This window comes from Chionomys nivalis, chromosome 24 (genome assembly GCF_950005125.1).
Source record: "Chionomys nivalis chromosome 24, mChiNiv1.1, whole genome shotgun sequence".
NCBI classification, from domain to species: Eukaryota; Metazoa; Chordata; class Mammalia; order Rodentia; family Cricetidae; genus Chionomys; species Chionomys nivalis.
The window spans coordinates 11,510,925-11,531,550 of record NC_080109.1 but is presented as its reverse complement, the minus strand read 5'-3'; the positions used below and the strand labels follow the sequence as shown (position 1 = coordinate 11,531,550).

At 43.2% G+C, this 20,626-nt stretch overlaps 1 protein-coding gene across 1 annotated transcript in view; it reads left to right on the top strand.

Moving 5' to 3' along the window:
- The window catches only part of Otol1 (otolin 1), an 88,019-nt gene that overhangs the window by 12,819 nt on the left and 54,574 nt on the right, over window positions 1-20,626 (top strand). The window contains exon 2 of the mRNA XM_057757343.1: window positions 2,633-2,735. The gene's annotated coding sequence lies outside the window, so the exon portion shown is untranslated. The remainder of the gene's footprint in view (window positions 1-2,632; window positions 2,736-20,626) is intronic.

Here is a 20,626-nt window from a genome sequence, read left to right as displayed (position 1 = left end):
ACTGCAGCTGCAGATGGCTGTAAGCAGCCCTGTGAGGCTGGGAACCAAACCTAGGTCTCCTGCCAGCGCAGCCAGTGGTAGCTGAGCCACCACCAGCCCTGAGCATCCAAGTTTGGTTTTGGTATTTTTCTCAAGTTCTGCTTTCAGAATCATTGCAGCAATCTTTCTGCCTCAGGGTAGATCACACACGCTAAAGTAGCCGGGAGGGTCTTTGATAAGGAGTTAAACAAATACGGAATTGAGATATTGGAGGTGAACGGGGAAAGTCAACACTAGAAGTGAAAGTCTCAAGATTAGAAACCATCAACAACACTTGGGAGATGCCTGGTCCCAGCCCTGAGGGCTTCTGCAAACCGTGTGGGGTGTGCGTCCTCACAACGTGTGACAGGCTATAGGAAGACTGTCAAAGCTGAAGCTCTTCCTTAAAGTGACTTGATTTAAATAATTGCATGTTTACTCTTTCGAAGCAACCATCTTTATCAACAAAAGAGTTACATGGCCCACATTGGATTTTCCCATTTTGGCCAAAGACATCCAAAGCTCCTGTTCTGTCTAGATTTGTCTCTTGTTACTATGGAGATGACTTACTTTGGTCTGGATTTATAGACATCCCAGAAGGGAGGGGGAAACTGGGCTATTGAATTCTTTGAAGGCCTTGGGAGGTGATAGGGCACCAAAAGCTGCTGGCGTTTTGGTCGAGGTGCCTGAGCGGCCTGTGGATAGTGCCTGGGATGGGGAGACCTTTGCCAGGCAGATCATGCTGGCCTTCACAGATTTTTAACCTCAAACACACCACTATTACGACTGTGCAGGCCTTTGGCACATGACTCTGATTTGAGAGAGCTATTGAATTTATTATAGCCTGTGCCAATGGACTCAACATTCTAAAGCACATATAAATTCCACTCAGAGTTAATGGAGAGAGCATAGAAAAGACTTTTTAACTGATGCCCGGTGAGTTGGAGTTTGAGATCTCTTCTCCTAAGGTCCTGGAGGTGGGAGGCTGGGCTGGATGCTCTGCCAGTTCCCCATTCTGTTCCTGGAGTGCAAGCGAGAGTTTGTGTTTTTACCTTCTCCTGCTCTCAGTCCTCTCAGGCCTGAGGACCCCAGCCCTAGGTTTATTTTCAATCCTTTGTTTAAAAGGAAACGTAAAGGCAACATTTATATTCTGCTACATAAGGGATCCATGTAATGGTTTTACAACAAAGTGTGTAGAATTAGCAAATTACCTCAATATCAATGAAAATGTGTTCCAGAATAGTGTGCCTACTACCTGCGCCTCTGGGTACAGTTTAGTGTGTCATTTGGTACTTCTGGTAGTATGTAGAATTCTCTCTGGGAAGAGCTGAGACACGGACTTTCAGTAGAATGGGAAAAAATATTCCTCTGGTCTTCTGTGATGCCCGGAGCTCTGCTGCTTGACAATGGTGTTCTTCTTACTCTGTTTCCATTGACAGACAGTTGCCCGTGGAAGTACCATATTGACCCCCAAGAGGGCATACATTTACATAACGGCCTAAGAACTGGTTATCGTAGAAATCACCAATAAAGACAGTGACAGTTTTTTTTTTATTTGGCGCATAAAGAAACTAGAGAAATTACTAATAAATCATAAAACTGGTTGATAAATTCCCAGGGGATCTTTGCCTCTTTTCATTGTTCCTTGTACCCTAAATCTTAGTGTACTGAAAGTTCTAACTGAGCAATACAGAATGAACACCTGGGGAGAGTGGGCTCACATCCCAGGTGACTTTGATTTCAGGTTGAGGCAACTGGATCTTCTCAGCTCCCTTGTCACGCCGCATTGCACGAGGGGCTGCTTCTGGTTCTGATGCTGAATTGGGAGCAGTGATTGAAGTCTCGTGTTTACCTTCCCTGTCTGTTCTCTGCCCTGTTCTTGTCTCTTCTTTTCAGAAGTGTTCTTATTTCTGAATTTCCTGTGCTTTCCTCTGGGTCAGGTCACCATGCCTTCTCCACTGCAGAATTATACCAGCCTTCTGTTTGTTAAATAAAATGTTTGGGGGTGGGGGCTTATTTGGAACTGAGTGATTGCCTGAAACATCAAGAAGCTCTGGCCAGCAATAACAGAGTCACTCATGCCAGGTGTCACTTAACCAACCTGTGCTTGGAAGGAGGCCAGTTTTCCAGAACAAAGGAGGCCACAGCACCTAGTCCAGAGGGCTAATACTGGAGGAGGATCTGTGTATCTGTGTATTAAAGCACTCCTGGATGATTCTTCTTCTTCTTCTTCTTCTTCTTCTTCTTCTTCTTCTTCTTCTTCTTCTTCTTCTTCTTCTTCTTCTTCTTCTTCTTCTTCTTCTTCTTCTTCTTCTTCTTCTTCTTCTTCCTCTTCCTCTTTATCCTCCTCCTCCTTCTTCCAGTCTAAGAAAATTAACTTTTCAATACGTTGCTCACTTGGTGTCTTGTTTCTGTCCTTTTCAGCTTTTTCCCTACAAAGGCCCCTACGTCTGCTCATTTCTCAGACCATCAACCAACTTTGTAAGCAGAATGCTGCCTGATTTGCTAAATGCTGCCCACCCAAAATCAATTATGGCTTTAAACTCAGTGTGCTGAAATTTTGTGCTTGGCTGTAGCTCACCGCTTTGCTTTCAGGCATTTCCTGTTCCAACAGGGTGGCGTGGGGAGGAGGCTTACCAGCTGTGCCACCCCTCACACAGAAGCCCTTGTCGATGACCCGTGACTTTCAGAATCCAGTTGGACCTCTTTCCTTGGCGGTGAGAATGTTCTTGCTCTCTCCTAACCAGCCCTCCTGGGCTTATCTACAAAAGCCACTGACATACAGCCTACATTCTTGGCAATCTGGTTGTTTTATAATACTTCCCCATGCATGAGGAAATAGTCTGAGAGAATTTTAAGTTGAGAGGCTGCCTTCAGCCCTTGATAAGAATTATCTCAAAGACGGGGGAGTCAGTGTGTTACACAGGGACAGATATTCTTCAACACTGTCTGTACCCTTGGGAGAAGTCCATCTGAGATGCCAGCTCAGCTCCCCGGTGGAATCCCGGTGCAGGAGCACAACATGAACGACTGGATGTGGGACTTCCTGTTAGAACATCGTGTGTGTGTGTGTGTGTGTGTGTGTGTGTGTGTGTGTGTAAGAGCGAGCAAAGGTTGAATCACTCTAGGCAATCCTGGTGTTTGCTGGTTTGGTAAATTAGTAGGCTTGTGATAGGCTTGTGGTGAGAAAGACAAGCTGACCAGGGTTGAACCCAATATCAAGGGAAGGGAGGACTCTTGTAGGTGGGACCCACTGAAAACTAGCACAAAGGTCATCAGAGTACAAGTCAGGAGGCATGAACTAAGCTAGCCTTCCTGGAAAGCTAAGGATGCAGCTATGGGCATAACACCCCTCACAACTCATGTGGTGAAATGAAAGCCTCGTTGTGGTAGTAATAAGACACATGGCCATTGGGAGGGTGACTAAGCCAGGACAATGCTGCCTTCAGGAATGGCTTCATTTCTTTAGAGCGAAAGAGAAGTTTAGGCCAGTTTTATTTCTCTTTCCTGCCACATGAAGAGACTGGTCACCCATTGACTAATCCCGACTCACCAAGAGCTTGCTTTGTAGTCCGAGGAGGATGACCATGAACTTCAGATCCTCCTTGCTGCCGGGCGGTGGTGGCGCACGCCTTTAATCCCAGCACTCGGGAGGCAGAGGCAGGCGGATCTCTGTGAGTTCGAGGCCAGCCTGGTCTACAAGAGCTAGTTCCAGGACAGGCACCAAAGCTACAGAGAAACCCTGTCTCGAAAAACAAAAAAAAACAAAACAACAACAAAAAAAAACCAGATCCTCCTTGCTCCTCCTTCCCAGGGCTGGGATGATAGGCGCCCACCACACTCACTCAGATTCTGGGTGGCTAACAGACTGAAGCCCGAGCCTCACGTGTACCAGGCAAACATTCCATCAACCGAGTCACGTCTAGCTTTCTCCCTTCTGCCCTCGTCCTGTCTGCCATGTGTGGACTTCTCGACGGCATTATCTCTAGGAAGTGAACCTCCACCAGACACATACTCCATACTGTGATCTTGAAATTCTCAGTCTCTCGATCTGTGAGGAAAACCCAAATTCTGTTCTTTATAAATTACTCAAATCTAGATATTTTGTTCTAGAGATACCCACGGACTAAAGTCGACACTCTAAGGTTAGAGTCAAGGTAGGGTTGGCAGGGATTACACCAGGCTGAGGCCTTATTTCTGGGCAAACACTGGCCTGAAAAGGCATTAAGCTAAGCTATCCCAGGGCCTGAGAAAGTGTGGCTGTTGTTTGCTTGTATTTAAATGATGCTTAAGAGAAGGAGGCTTCCCCTCAATTTCCCTTTTATTTTCATGCCATCAGTACATATATGATATTGCGTACCTTTAATGACCAGGCCCCCGAAATAAGGCAAAATTTGATATCTGTCCTTCTGTGACTGACTTAATTCAGTTAATATGATTCTCCCTGGTTACATCCATTTTCCTGCAAACAATATAACATTCTTCATGGCTGCAGGAACAGCTCAGTATGTGTATATACCTCATTATCTTTGTCCATGTTTTTGCTGTTGGCTGTATTTTCCACAGTAGCTAGGCTATGGGACCGACGGAGTTAGTTCTCCTGCACTAGCTTTTTTGAAACTTCCTCTGAACACAGCAGAGCCTTTTGTCGGCCCTCTCTCCCCTTCTTTCCTCATTTCTCTTGCTGCTTCTCGAGAACCTCCTTTTGCTTTTTGACAAAGGGTCAGCCCTCAGAATGGAAGCTAACCTGGGGCTTCCTGGAGGGCAGTGGGACCCACAGGCAGAAGGATTCTCTCTTCCCAGTCTAAGTTTCTCAGGTTGTGGGGATCTAGGTTTCTCTTGAGAAATTTTCATTTCCAGTAGAAGGAATGTCAGGAGGTGCCATTAAGAAAAAAATACTTTCCAGCTCCTAAATTCTTTTCAAAACAAATATGTACATTTGATACCTGCAAGTTTTGAATGTGCAAATATTGACTCAGCAGATGGATGCGCCCCAGTCCAGCACACTGGGTTTTGTTCAAGGGCTGGGCCTATTATGACTCCGACTAAGGGTTATGTTGTTTTTTGTTCCTTCTCAGCTGGTAAATTTGTCTAGAATGAGCTGGTTTCCCACCCATGTTTCCAGAACCCACACCATCTGTATGCAGTGTTTTTTATCACCCAGGCTCAACTTTGAGAACTCTGTTTACAGATCCCTACCAATCCCCGGGAGATTTGACAATAATCTCCAAGTTGTTTTAATATTTTGAATGTTAATATTTTTCATTTTAGGACTGGTAAAAGATGGGTTACCTTGTAAGCAAAGAGCTCTGAGTGATAGGATTTTGAAATGTTTTCAGATTTAGTTTTAGAGATTGAAAAAAAAAAAGATGAAACTGAATCCCAAACCATGAAATAGTATTCTTCATAAAATCATAACCAAATGAGGTGTGTATTGTTTCATGCTCTTAGGTAGTATGAACAAAGTAGAATTCCCTGAGCCAAGTCACCTGCATCATCAGGTATTTCCAGGGAGCGTTGTGACTTAGCAAGATCTAGCGATTCTACCTTGTAGTAGAGTGAGCAAATCATTAGTACAGCATAGAGTTTATGGAAGACTGTAAAAATCACCCTGGGAGAGTCCATCCCATCCAGGGGATTAGTGTTTATTATTGTTAATATATATACGTGGCAGATGAGCAAATTTGTGTGTATGTGATTCTCTAGGGCCACAGGAGGGCATGGGGAGGGGGTCTCTATCACTCTCCAATTCATTCCTTCCAGGAAAGGTCTTTTTGCTGAACAGAAAATGTGTTTCTCAGTCGGTTTGAGGCCAGTGGTCCCAGCAACCCTCTTGTCTATATGTGCTTCATTGCTGAGGTCACACAAGCACGTGAGACTGCCCCAGCTTGTTTCATGGTTGCTAGGATCGGTCCTCAGACTTGCCTGGTCTGCACTCTCAACTTGCGGGCCACCTCTACAGCCCCTGGTTTTGTTTTTAAGATAGGACTGCGAGATTGTGGATTTAACTTGATGGTAGATACTTGTAATCAAGTCCAAGGCCCTGGGTTCAGTCCCCACTGTGAGGATAGGGTTGGGGTTGGTGGGATGGAGAGATCTCTCTGTGTAATTTAAGAGGGACCCCAGTTTCCTGTCTCCTTGCCTCAGACTTCCACGTGCTGGGATTGCATGTGTGCCTCCGCGACACCCGACTCATCCGAAGGCATTGTTCAGGGCACACGCTGCTTGTGTAATGGTTGGAAAGCGGATTCTGGAGACCCACCGGAAACCCTCGAATCCTTTTCCCACTCAGGGTCCAGTGGCTTTAAGGGATCAAATCTTAGGCTCCTTTATGTACAGACACACGCCGCTCTAGGAATTTGCGCTCTGCGCTCGCTCTCTACGGTGCAATGCAGCTGGTGTTAGCCCAGTTTTAGCATAAAGATGGAAAGTCAAGGACGTGTCAAGGCCAACCAGGACTTACGGTCATTCCTCATCGCGTCCTTAGCCGTGGCCATCATGAGGAGCTTTCCCAGGGACAGAAGTTGCTGGCAGAGATTCTTCAAATCAGTTCCCAGGGTTTGGGAGTGAAGTGGGCCTTCGGAACTTTTGGAGGTTAAAGAGTTCTGACGCGCCGTTTCGTCTGTGCAGTAGCCTCATGCTGCCCCCTTCTGGAACTCTTGATACTTGCCAAGTTCTTTGCCGAATTAGGCTTTTTATAAACAGACAAGTAAGATTTACCGCGCTAATCTTTCTCGGGACAGTATGTTATTTCACTACCTTCGTCGGATTCCACATTTTTAAAATGAAAACTTGACCATGAGTCCGCAGATAGCTTCTCTGCACTAATTCCTGACTGCATTCCATGGCCGTTTCCACTCAACCCAGCCTTATGATCGATGACTTTCCATGTTTGAATCAAACACGCTTTGCAAAGTAGATTAGGTGGTGATCATTCTTTGAAACTAATTCATCCAGATCAACAATAATGATCTAATATGATTGAACCAATCTTCCTAGTTACTCATGCCAGATTTCCCTGTGGCATGAACACAGGGAAAGGAATTGGGGAATACAAGGATGTGCACTTCGGTCTTAATATTCTATTTCACTCGGAGAAAGTAGTTTTCTTAATTTTCACGTTTGTGAGACTTTGTGTTTGCTTATTTGTTTTGAGGCATGCTTCATGTATTCTGGCTGACCTCAGACTCACTTTTTGGGGGAGGCTGTGCCTCATGTTCCCAGGTAATGGAATTACTACAATAGTTAAACATTTTTTGAGGGCTGGAGAGATGGCTCGTCCTCTAGCACTTCTCAGTCTCGCAGAGTACTGGAGTTAAGTTCTCAGTCTCGCAGAGTACTGGAGTTAAGTTCTCAGCACCCACATCAGGAAGCTCGCAGCCTCACGGCTGTCCATAAATAGTCACAGCCACTTGTGCAAGCACACACAGAGAAACGTATACACACAAAAATAAAGGTAATATATGTCTTAAAACTAACTAAATAAAGTGGTTTTGAGCCGGCTGTGGTGGTGCACGCCTGGAATTCCAGCACTTGGGAGGTGGGGCACAAAGAGGAGGAATTCATCCCAGGTTAGCCTTCTTAACATAGGGAGTTTGAGCCCAGTGTGGGAGACATGAGATCCTGTCTCAGTGCCCATCACTCACAAATATCAGTTGGGAGTTTTCTATGGAATAAGGTGTTGTTCAAGTTGGAGAGTTTTGGTGCCATTTGTATTGTTAGTTGTGTTAGGAATGTTTCTTAAGATGAGCCTCTCTGCCAATGCAAATAATTCCAATCAGACCAAATCATACACCATTTATGACCAGACACACGTGTGTGTGTGTGTGTGTGTGTGTGTGTGTGTGTGTAGGAATCCAGCCTGAACTAGTTTTGGATGGATGTGCAGTAAGGCAAACTGTGTCCTCCAGGTGAATTTTGGGAGAACCCCTGTCAGTCATTCTCCGTCTATGAATAGTGAGCATGCACACGACTGCAACCAGAGGGGAAGGATGGGTGGGGTGAGAAAGGCTTAGGTCATCCAGGTCAGTTAATCAAAATAGAGACCCACCATACTAAAATCTCTCGAACCTCAGGAAAGAAAACCTAGACAGTAATTGAGACCCTTGAGTAACCCCACCGATGTGGCCTGCTGTCCCTCTTGACAGCATACCTGGTGTTTTGATTTGTTTTTTTATTTGTCATTTTTTGAGCTACACTGTTGCTTCTCTCTGGTTTGTTCTGTTGCTTCCTGGCTGCTTGTTGCCAGCTGTGTGTGTGTACCCTGAGGTCCCTTCCTTGAGTTAGAGCCAAGAGCCTGGAAATAGAAACACCTGGCCGAGACCCCAGCCTCCTGACCATGCTTCCACCCTCATGGGAACTGCCCTCTGTGTCTGACACAAACAAGGGACTTGAGGCCCAAAGGAGCCACATCCTTACCGCCTTCCGAGTTTTGAAGGAAGACACTAAAATTCACCCTCTTTACCACACTACAGCTTTTATATGTTTTGCAGACTTCTAAAGTATTTGTGGCTTGCTTCCTTAAGCACAAGAAGGTTCGCAGTGTGGGGGACTTTAAAGGAAGATATTAATATTACATTTTCCCCCTGTGTCTGACTTCATATGGTTGGAAATCATATTTCTGTTTTTAGTAATTTAGCCTGTACCTGAAGTCTAAGCATAGGCACAAAGGACCGTACGGCTTTTGAAAGCTCGTCTGTACTGAGATCCTGCTGGCTCCGCGGCAAATGAAGGGGTGGTTTTGGATGGCAAGTCCTACTGGAAGGAGGCCAGGCTGCGCTTGGCCCCGTTGTGATGTTTTCATCTGAGGTGCTGGCGCGAGACTTCACTGATGTTTTCTCTATCGCTGTTTCTAAAAGGCCAAGATTGGACAAGGGTCAACGCAGGCACAAAGCTGATTAGAAGCCATGCGGTATCCCGCTGCTTGTACAAAGGTGCATATATTTTTACTCTGTTGAGCCTTTCCACTGCAGCAACCGTAGCTAGCGTGCCTGCTATGTCAGCAGGACTTTGCTGGAGCGATGTTGACTGATGGGGAGTTCGGCAGTATCAGGAGACATTCTTGACTGCCATAATTAGGGATGGGGACACTATTGGCATCGGATGGGCAGGGGACAGGATGGCTGCCAAACATCGGAGCGCACAGGACAGCCCCTCGTCGCAAAGAATTAGCTGGTTCAAAATGCAATTGTGCCAAGCTTTCGAAGCTCCATTTTGTGTCTGAAGATAAGAAAGATTAGGTGTCGACTAGCACATTACTGTCCCGGACCCCAGCAGCGCGAGAGCGGCTGTGAAAGCCACTGTTAGGTGCAACCCGGACCGTGCTGGGTTGGGACCTGCACTTCCCTGAGATCCATCAGTGGCTTTGTACGTGCCTGCTCCGTTTTGAGGAACAAAACTGACGTCTATGATAGCTAGAAAGAGCAAGGCAGTGTGGCCTGAGGGTGACACATCAAGAAGAGGACCCTGTCAGACTTAGTGGCATTTTGGTCCCCCCTTCTTTCCTTCCCTTTCTCTTCTTCACTTCCGGTCCTCCATTCTCCTTCTATCTTTTTCTTTCTTCCTCTTCTGGTCACTCATCAAAGCCGGATTTGGTATCTTCACCTCATCCATGCACCGTTTTCCCGAGACCTTTAATTTAGAGTCTATCATTGATACTAGGGTGAGAGGGAAGATAATAGGTACTTTTGTAGTTAAAGGAAACTATCCTGAAGGGACTCTCTAAAACCTGATAGCAAAATTAAGTTTAGCCTTTTCTTGCACCAGATTGGGAAGGCAATAAGGCTAATATTAATCTAACCAATACTAATTTAATCCCAGTTTAATTATTATTTAATCGAAACTAGTATTAAATAGTAATTTAATCAAATACTAACATTAATAAGTATTTAATAAAAACCAGTGCACCAGCACTCTTTACATGCCTTTTGTCAACATAGCTTCTGGTTTGAATAGACAGTCCACAATTCTGACAACTCATTATACTGACATACCGGCAAAATTTTTGCAGAACGTAGCTATAATAATAGAACTGATTAAAAAGAAAATTGAATCTGCACATCATGCCAACGAACTATTAAAATTCTGGAGTCCTTTGGAATTTTTTTGGAAATTCTTTTATTTTAAGGCACTTGCTTAAGAAAACATGAGCTAAAACTTTAAATTGTTAAGAGAAATTTCAACTTGATGAACGTTTACTAGGCAAGCATTAATCCATAAATCCTCCTCTAGAAACTGTGGATGTTTAAAAAAATTAAGTTCCTGAGTCAGTTCATAGTCTGTCCTCCCTCCCACCCTCCCTCCCTCCTTCCCTCCCTCCCTCCCTCCCTCCCTCTCTCCCTCCCTCCCTCTCTCTCTCTTTCTGTGTGTGTGCTGTTGTTGCACAGTTATAGATAAAAAAGTATGCAAAAGTTTACTCAAGGTCAGTCTATCTAAATATATATTAATAAAAAGCTACGGGAGTTTATAGAGAAGTGTTCATAACTATTACCTTAGAACATTTATTTTGAAATAAAAATAACAAAAACATTTTACAGTTCCTAGAAAGCTGTGGTTTTCTCAATAACATCTCCATATTGGCTAACAATTACAACACTCATTTTCATGAACATTTAGCTATGGGGCTTGATAAACCTCAGAAATAGGAAAATTTTCTCGTCCATGTAACTGCTGCACTGGGGATTTCTTCCTCTCTTTATCTTTGAACACATTTGGTCATTTATCAGAATTTCTTGCCTTTTCCCTTTAAAAGCTGGAGTTGTACCAAGGCAGAGATTTTTCGCATGTGGATCTGGGTCATCTATGAAAGACAGAGACTGTATAGTATTGAACACAACACTCCGGAAACAAAAATCTAATAAGTATTTTATCATTTGGATCAAATCAAACTTATCCTTCTTAGAAATGACCTTTAAAATTGAACTTGTAGCCATTGTCCCGCAGACTTCTTCACCTGGCCTCTTCTGGGCCATCGTAAGGCTCCAGCCATAACCTCCAGACTTCTCTGTGATCGTGGCACTTGCACCGAAGGACAAGTGAGGGAAAGGGACTTCTGTACTCCCAACCCATCCCATTGCACACAGACATCCGTGCCAAAGGTTACATCAGTATTTGGCTGGGTTCCTAAGGAAACTAAAATGAAAGAGAGCCATGGCAAAGCATTGTTCAATTAAGCAATTGCACTTCAAGGTTCCTCTTTAAAAGAAGCTGGATGGAACTGGCTTTCTGTGGGTTTCTTTGGCCATGCGATACAGGAGATCCTTAAGGTGATTACAGTTTCCTGCTCAGCACCAAGGGAAATAAGTCCCCTTCACTAGTAATGCCTTTGCAAATACAGCTGCAAAGGAATCACGTTCTGGAAGGTGCTGAGGAAATGCGTTTTGTTTTTCTAGAGGATCTTTTGTTTGCCTTCATACCTCAACTCGAAAGTTCCTTTTGAAGGAAGGTAGTTCCTATTTGGGTGAAGAAATCAGCTGCATCGGCCTGATTTGGTGTATCACTGATGTTCAGCCAGGACGTCTTAGTTATAAAGGAATAAAGACAGAGGCCATTGTGCTGGAGACAGAAGGTAATGGTAGCAGAGGGTGCCGGGGAAGGTGTCTTCGTGATTCTCCTTAAGCTGAGATACTGAATGCGGATATAACTTAGGGAGGATGTGGGGGCTGGGAAAGAGGGTGACGTCAGCCTTATTCTCCTAACCCCTCCCCCACCCCTGCCTCATTTTCAGTGCTGGATGTTGAGCCCAGTATCTCACACAATCAGGCTGCAAACTATTCTAACTCAGGGGGTGAGATAAAGTGCCCCCAATAGCTACTATAAAGCACATTTCCCCATAAGATACATAATAAAGGACCATGAGCTAATTAATACAGGGCTCTTGACCTTTTTCTTTCTTTGATATCAAACATTATCCCCTTGCTCCATTAAGAAATAGGCACTGAAAACAAATTAGTAACACATTATATTTGCAAGATTAGCAAAATGTTTTAAAATATTAATAGGTAAACCAGGTCAGCTTTAGTAGTTTAATTTTTTTTCTTGTTTATTATTTCAAAAGTTACCTCTGTATTTTGGCGTATAGCATGGTGTTTCTAAACACACAAACATATATGCACGTATACACACACACATTCACACACACACATTGTGGACTGGGATAGTTAATAGAGGCATTATCCCGCCTGTGGGAAGAACATTTAAAACCCATTTTCTTAGCAATTGTCAGTGAGTTAGTGCATCACCACGTACTGTAACTGGTACCCTTATTTTCCTCATTGAAGTGTTCCCTGTCTCCTGTTCTTGGCCCATGAACTTGGATACGTGTTAGAGTGGCCAGCTCCTGCCTTGTATGGCTTCCCAGCCAATGAGACGCAACACTTGGAATCGGGGATTAGCCTGGTTGCAGGAGTCAAGTGCGTTTGTTCAGTTTGTATCAGGGGCAAGTGTCTATTATAAATTGTTCTGTAAACACTGTTTTAGAGATAGCGATGAGCTGAGTAACTTGATGGAATAATGAACGCTAAGAAAGGTGCGCTTCTCATTTGTAGAACTGATTATAAACATATTGTTGAAAGTCCATTTTTTAATTTTCCTGTGTTGAAAGAAATTAAACTTAAAATTATCATGTTTTTGTTGCAATAATGCTTCATATACCTAATTTTAACCATATTCGTTTCAAGCATGTTTTAGAGTCAAATGAAGATAAATTGGTCCTGTGTGTTGAAAACCAGAGTATAAATGAGTGACTACTGCCCTCTAGTGAAGAAATTGAGGTATGGCATAGCAAAACTTTTTTCTTTTTTTTCTTTGAAGACCATAGCTTAGGGAACACAGAGGAAGTGGATGCTTCTGTTTTACCATCTGATCTGATAATGATGTGCTTTATACATATGTTTATTAAATACTAAGATTATGAGTATCAATAGATGGGACTACTTGAAAATTAAAGTTTCCTTGCAGTGAAGGGAGCTCTCGGCAGAGAAAATGCTGCATGTCATGGAGAAAATCTTTACCAACTGCACCTGAGACAAGCAGCAAACATCCAGAATTTACAAAGAATTACAGAGATCAAATGCCAAGGAAATAGAACTGCAGTCAACAAACAGGCTAAAAAATTGGACAAACAGTTTTAAAAGGGAAAACACAAACGGCCAATAATCATTTTTAATAGTGTCCCATATCCCTAACCATCAGAGAAATACAAATTAGAACTACTTTAAGATGCCACGTCACCTCAGTCAGAATGCCTGCATCATGAAGTCTGGCAGCAAACGCTGTAGAGGGTGTGAAGAGAGAGGGGAACCCTTTTTCACTGCTGGCCGGAGTGCAAACTAATAACACCATTGTGGAAATCAGTTTGGAGGTTCCTCAAGAGAGTACAATTAGTTGGGTGTGGTGGTTCACACCTTTAATCCGTGCACCCGAGAAGCAGAAGCTGGCCTGGTCTATACAGCGAGCTCCAGGACTGTCAACGCTACAAAGTGAGAACCTGCCTCAAACAAACAAATTAAAGTTAGGGCTACCACATGACCCAGACATCTCACTCCTGGGCATACAGCTACACCCTGCTGTAGAGACATTTGCGTTCGTATAGTTATTATTCCTTATTCTCTGTAGCACGAAATGGGACCAACCTAGATGTCCATCAACAGAGGAACGGATAACGAAAATTTAGTATGCAGACAGGAATACTATTCAGCTCTAGAGAAAACTAAAACCACAAAATCTGCAGGAAAATGGATGGACTTAGAATGTATAATATTAAGCTAGGTTCCACAATCTTAGAAAGGGAAAACCCACATGCTCTCCCTTGTATATGGCTATGAGCCTATAATATATATGTGAATATATATATATTATTTATATATATATATAAATGTGCACATGGGTATAGTTTGGTGTGTGGAAAGGAGAACAAGAATTGTAAATATTACATGACAAGAAAGGGGAGAATGCAGGAAATGGAATTATGAATCATGAGAGATGATATTAAGCTAATTATTTTCTAATTTTAGCTGTTATGGGTTATTTTTCTTGAGGTGGATAAGTGCATAAAAATAAAACTGACAACAAAAACGTAAAATCCACAGTGAATCTCCATGGTTTGAGAACGGATATACTAACTCTATAGAAGTTCATTGAAGCCGGGCGGTGGTGGCGCACGCCTTTAATCCCAGCACTTGGGAGGCAGAGGCAGGCGGATCTCTGTGAGTTCGAGACCAGCCTGGTCTACAAGAGCTAGTTCCAGGACAGGCTCCAAAACCACAGAGAAACCCTGTCTCGAAAACCCCCAAAAAAAAAAAAAAAAAAAAAAGAAGTTCATTGAGACGCATAGATTGGATCTGACTGATCTCAAGGCATGGTGATTTTTATTTGAAAGTTCTTTACAGTAATAAAGTTTTAACTTATTATTATAAAAACTTTAAAAATATGAATAATTACGTAAAATCTTTGAGTAAGCAGAGTGCAAAAAAATGGCTAATCAACAAGTCCAGAAAAAAAAGTGTTCATGTTTCATTAGCAATAAAAAGTCTTAAGAAAAAAGCTACACTTCAAAAACCTTTTAATATTAAAATACTTATTTATTATAGTTATATGACGTTATGAAAGTATCTATCGACTCCCAGAAGGCTGAACTTTTCCCAGACTCACAGCAAATTAGCGATGACCATTGAGCTCATTTAACAGCCTGGACTGGAGAACCAGCTCAGTGGCCAAGAACCTGTTTGATTGCTCTTGCAGAGGACCTGAGTTCAGTTCCCAGCATCTGCATCAGGCGGCTCACAATGACCCGCGAAACTCCACTTCCACAGACTGCATCACTGGGCACCCGCACTCCTGTGTTCAGAGTTCCACACAGACATACACAATTAAAATAAAATTTAAGCCGGGCGGTGGTGGCGCACGCCTTTAATCCCAGCACTCGGGAGGCAGAGGCAGGCGGATCTCTGTGAGTTCGAGACCAGCCTGGTCTACAAGAGCTAGTTCCGGGACAGGCTCCAAAACCACAGAGAAACCCTGTCTTGAAAAACCAAAAAAAAAAAAAAAATTTAATAAAGACTGTATACTAAAACACTGCTGTACTGTGTACTCAGCTTAAGTTTAACCCGCCTTTTAGGAGAACATTACAATCCAGCAGGTTTGCCTTGGATTTCCCAGGTAATCAGCTTTTTTAACCTAAGCTAAATACATAGCTTTAACCTTAACTTATGTACTCATTTATGCTCTTTCCCAGAGTAATGCACGTGTGGTGGTAATCCCTTGTTGAATGCAGTTCACAGGTTGGAAGCTACCTCATAAAATAAGCAGCAGCCGCCAATGCTGCAAAGGACATGGGTGTGTTGTTAGTTGCTTTTATACTATTTGCTATTTTGGGGATCCACCACCTAGCTCCCAAATAAATACACACAGAGGTTTATTCTTTCTTATAAATGCCTGACCTTAGCTTGTTTCTAGCCAGGTTTCCTTGAATTATCCAATCTAGTTTTTGCCTCTGGGTTTTTACCTTTCTCTATTTCCGTATATCTTACGTTCAGTTTCACTCCTTGGCTGGCTGTGTGGCTGGCCCCAGTGTCTTTCTCTCCTTTTTCTCTCGCTCCTGGATCCTCCTTTTTTTCTTTTTCTCCTGCTATTTGTTCCCTCCGCCAGCCAGCCCCACCTATCCTTTGTCCTGCTTGGCTATCGGCCATTCAGCTCTTTATTAGACCAATCAGGTGTTTTAGGCAGGCCAAGTTAGCACAGTTTCACAGAGTTAAACACAACACAAAGGAATGCAACACATCTTTGTATTATTGAAGCAAATGTTCCACAGCATAAACAAAAGTAACGCATCTTAAAACAATATTCCACAAGACATGTGAACACAGCTTGATAACATGCCTGCAGTTATGTTTGCTATTCGGCGTCAGTTTTGGGTCAGTAAAATTATTTTTTTCCTTGTGAACCCTGTGACAGATGTCTTCCTTTTCCTCGTCTTTTTTCCTATGCCATGCTTTCTGTATTGTTCAATAAAACCAGAGTAAAGTCCTTTGTTATGGACAGCAGCAGGGACAGAAAGACAAACCCAACCAGAAAGATTCACAGAGACAGCCAGACAACAGACAGATACAACAGAACGATGACACATAGCCCAGCAACCACACGCTACAGATAGACGGAAGACATGGGGAGAGAAGTATTCAAATCTGAGCGCACTCTTGGTCAAAGTCATCTAAGAGAAGTCAGCTGTCGCTTCTGACACTGAGCCGACACATTCTGGTGCCTTTGAGGTTATCTTGTATTCTGGGCTGTGAGTCTAGTCTTTAATGACTGAACCATCTCTCCAGCCCTGAGGTTATCTTTAATGCATTAATTGATGTAATTTATTGTTGTTTGTTGTTGGTGTATGTATGTGAACCCACAAGCGTGCACATGTGTGCAACACACATGTGTACATGGTGTTCATGTGAAGGCCAGAGGACAACTTTGTGGAGTTGGTTTTCTCCTTTTACCTTGAACTCATTTCATTGGACTTGCACAGGGCTTACCTTCTGTGCTGTCTCGCTGGCCTTAAAAACTGTACTTTCATATATACATATAATATATATAATAAAAGTATTATATATATATATATTTTGAGACAAGGTTTCTCTGTGTAACAGTCCTGGCTGTCCTGGAACTTGCTTTGTAGACCAGGCTGGCCTTGAACTCACTGAGATTCCAGTGTTGGGATTAAAGGCATGCGCCACCACTGCATGGCTTAAAAACTCTTCAATGTCCATGTGTTTATATAGTTTCTCTTTCCATTGACTTCTAGTTTTCTCTCACTATGATCAGATGATATATGAGAAATCACTTTTATTTTTCCATTTGTTGACTGCTGGGGAGTCTACTGAATTGAAGGCTGCTCGGAGGTCGTGGTTATGGAATATGGACATGTTGCCCCTCACTTAGCCTGAAGGATCATGCCAGGGAAGACCAGCTATGGACTGGTACTAGGGCTTCTTGGGTCTGTAGTTCAGGAACTGACACTTGACATCCTCCCCCGCATGTATGTGATCAAATATTCCAAACTCAGAGATGTGAAATGCTTTTTTGACACCCCAGGATGGTACGTTGATGAAGAAGGAACTTGAGATATCGGAATTCCCTTTAATTCTGCTGTCTGGTGCTTCTTACTGACTTTTGCCTGCTTCCCCATGAGAGAGTTATAAAAAGAGCTGTGCTGTTAATAAACCAGCTGGCCTGGGTCTCAGCCCTCACAGCTTTTCACTCTTTCCTTTCGTTACCTCTTTATTTCTTTTTCATTCCTGGTCCTCCACCTCGGGACCCTGTCCAGATCCCTGGTGGGGGTCGGCTAACAATTGCTTTCTGGTGTAGAATGTGATTTATTTTAGAGAAAGCTCCACGGGCTGTTGAGAAAAATGTGTGTTCCAAATGTCAGAGGGCCAATTTGTGGATATCTGTTAAGTCAGTCCTTTTGATGTATAGGATAGTTTAACTCTGAGGTTTATTTTTCTATATGTGACTTATTTCCTGATGAGAGGGCGGTATTGAAGTCACTAGCATTATCTTGTCTGTTCGTTTCGTGAAATAGATGCACCATCATTGGGTGGATAAGTATTTCCTCTCATTATATCTGCTTGATGCATCCTTCTCTTTATCAGCATCCAGCGACCTTCTTTGTGCTGTCTTACTAACTTTGACTTGACATCTGCTTGGTCTGATATGAGAATGACTGCAGTCTGCTTCTACTCACATAGCATTAAACTTTTAGCCTCGTCTTTGCTAATGACCGGCTTTATTTATAACTCCCTTGTCATATAGATGTTTAGTCTCACGCTCTTTTATGGAATTTAAAAAATTTACAATGTCTGTGTGCGTGTGTATGTGTGTGTGTAGTCAGACTTTCCTTTGGCCACCAGCTCACAAATGATGACACGGAGACTTATTGTTAATTATAAAAGCTTGACCTTAGCCTAGGTTTTTCCTCAAGTTTTTTTTTTTTTGTTTTGTTTTTTTGTTTTTCAAGACAGGGTTTCTCTGTGGTTTTGGAGCCTGTCCTGGAACTAGCTCTTGTAGACCAGGCTGGTCTTGAACTCACAGAAATCCGCCTGCCTCTGCCTCCCAAGTGCTGGGATTAAAGGCGTGCGCCACCACCGCCCGGCTCAAGTTGTTTTTATAACTTAACCTGTTTCTATTAATCTTTATTCTGCCACATGGCTTAGTGACCCCTCCTCTGTACCATATGTCTGACTTCTTCAGTGTCTCACTGGCATCTCCTACATGCCTAGGTTCATCCCAAGTTCCTCTCTCTGCTTGGAATTTCTGCCTATTCTCTCCTGCCTAGCTATTGGCCATTTTACTCTTCATTAAGCCCATCACAGTGACACATCTTCACACAGTGTAAACAAATCTTCTGCAGTCTCTCTCTCTCTCTCTCTCTCTCTCTCTTTGTGTGTGTGTGTGTAGATAGCATACGGTATAAACCTAAACTTATAATAGATGATAGAAATCATCTTTCCTAAAACTGGTGTTTTTCTGAGACTCTAAAGAATATAAAAAAAGTGTTAGTGTATTTTCTGGCATTTTAAGGATAGAAAATTTACTCTTGGATAGATAGCCTCAGCAACACCAGGTGTTTTTTATACCGGAAGTCAACTTATGGAGTTCTGCTCAGATGGGAACTAGCCAGCCTCGGTTCTCAAGGCTCTGACTGGTGGGAAGACATCCACACCCCACCTGATGCAGTTCTGCTCAGACAGGACTAGCCACCTGGGGTACTTGGGGTTCCGGCTGGCAGGAAGGCATTTCTTTGCCCAGTGCCTTGTGGTGCCGGGCAGGAGAGTCTCATTCTGATAAGCAAATGTGTGAAGGAAAAAAGGGAGAGATGGGAATAGGAGCGTTATGTGCTGTGTTATTTTTCACTGCTTTAGTACGTAGCATGGTGCATGAAAGATGCTAAAATAAATTTGTGTGTGTGTGTGTGGGGTGGGCGACTAGGAGATCACAGTAGTAGAGCATTTGCCCAGCATGTTGTAGGTCCTGGCTGCTCCCTAGCACCAAAATAAAAGAAAAAAAATCCATTTGGTTAAATTATAGAACAAATTAAAAACTGGTACATTTATATAATTAATTGTCTTATGAATGTAAACACTGTTTAAAGAAACCTGTGTCAATAAGAAATTGCTAGAGGGTTTTTAAGCAAGTGAAGCTGGGTGCTAAGCAAGACCAGGATCTGCTGTCTCTGCTCCCCTGTTCCAGAACAGTTTCCTCTGAGATCAAAGCATTCAATATTGGCAGAAAACTTGCTATGGCACAGGATGCTAAGGGTGGGTGGTTGGGGGAACAGGATGCTCTAAGAGGAGGAGAAGCATGCCATCCTGCAAGAGTTCTTGACTTGGGAAAGAAACATCTCAAAGCTTCAGGGAGTCCCTGAAACTGACAAGATGGACAAGGTATCTCCCGCCCCCAGTTTATGTAAATTGTAAACCCTGCTGAGAGACACTCTAAGACAAGCTGCCTAGAAGCGGGTAAGGCAGACTGAGTCACCTGGAAAGGATGCTCTGGCTCTCCAGCTTGTCTAGTTGTCTGTAGGTTGTGTGAATCCCAAAGATGTGAAGAGAAAGACCACTAACTGTAAGGCTTATTCCAGTGGTATCTTGGCAATAGGGAGCTGAGGAATATCACAAAGTCACACAAGAGATTTACTGGCGAGTGACATAGAGCAATGGCTGACTCTGAATGGAAAGAGAGACAGCAGAGGGCAAGGCGAAAGGGAAGGAGGGCTTTCATAGGGTTCTTGGAGCGTGTCAGTGGGCTAGTGAAAAAGTACAGTATGACTGGTTGTGTTTTGGCCATTAACACCGAGTCACAAGCCAGAGGCAGAAAGCTTTTCCCTTGGCCCTGGTCTCAGGCTTGGGGTCAAGTCAGGGGCTGGGTGTTTTTCTTTTGCCCCTGGTCGCTACACTAACTCAAATCATTATGGCTAAATTAGCTAAAGCAAACAATTGATTAAAACAATTTTTTTGTTTATGTAAATGGGCTGTCTGCCTCTAAAGGTGGTGTTCAAGATATCAGCATCAAATGTGAGGAAGACAAGGTTTTTATAGCTCAGGGGTAGGGGGTTTCCAAATGGAGGAATTGTGGGGGACAATGGATGGGGTTATAGGAGCTGAACATAAACATAACAAGTTAGTAATAATGAGGACTGAAACAAAGACATGGTTGCAAGGAGGTTGAAACAACGTAGTCATAACAATAGGAGTCATAACAACCTTTTGTAACAAAGCTAGGGTTGTAAGACAACAACTTTTTAAAACAAAAACAAGATGGCCATTCCTGGAACAGGCAGTATAGAACCGTTTGTAATTAAAACTTGAGATCATAAACAGGAAAGAGCCTAGTTTATCTTTACTGTAAGATGGCTTTCAAGTCTAAGATGGAGGCAGGTTGGTTCATCAGTTGCACAATGCTCTCCAGGTTTCCAGCCTCTGTGAACTGTTACCTATGTTGGGCTGGGCTTTTGATGTTGGGACTGTCTTTGAGTCAATTCTGTTCCTACAAGTAACCCCTCAACTGCATTCCTGTAAGTAACCCCAATAAAACTCACTGGTTTATCAAGCTGGACTTT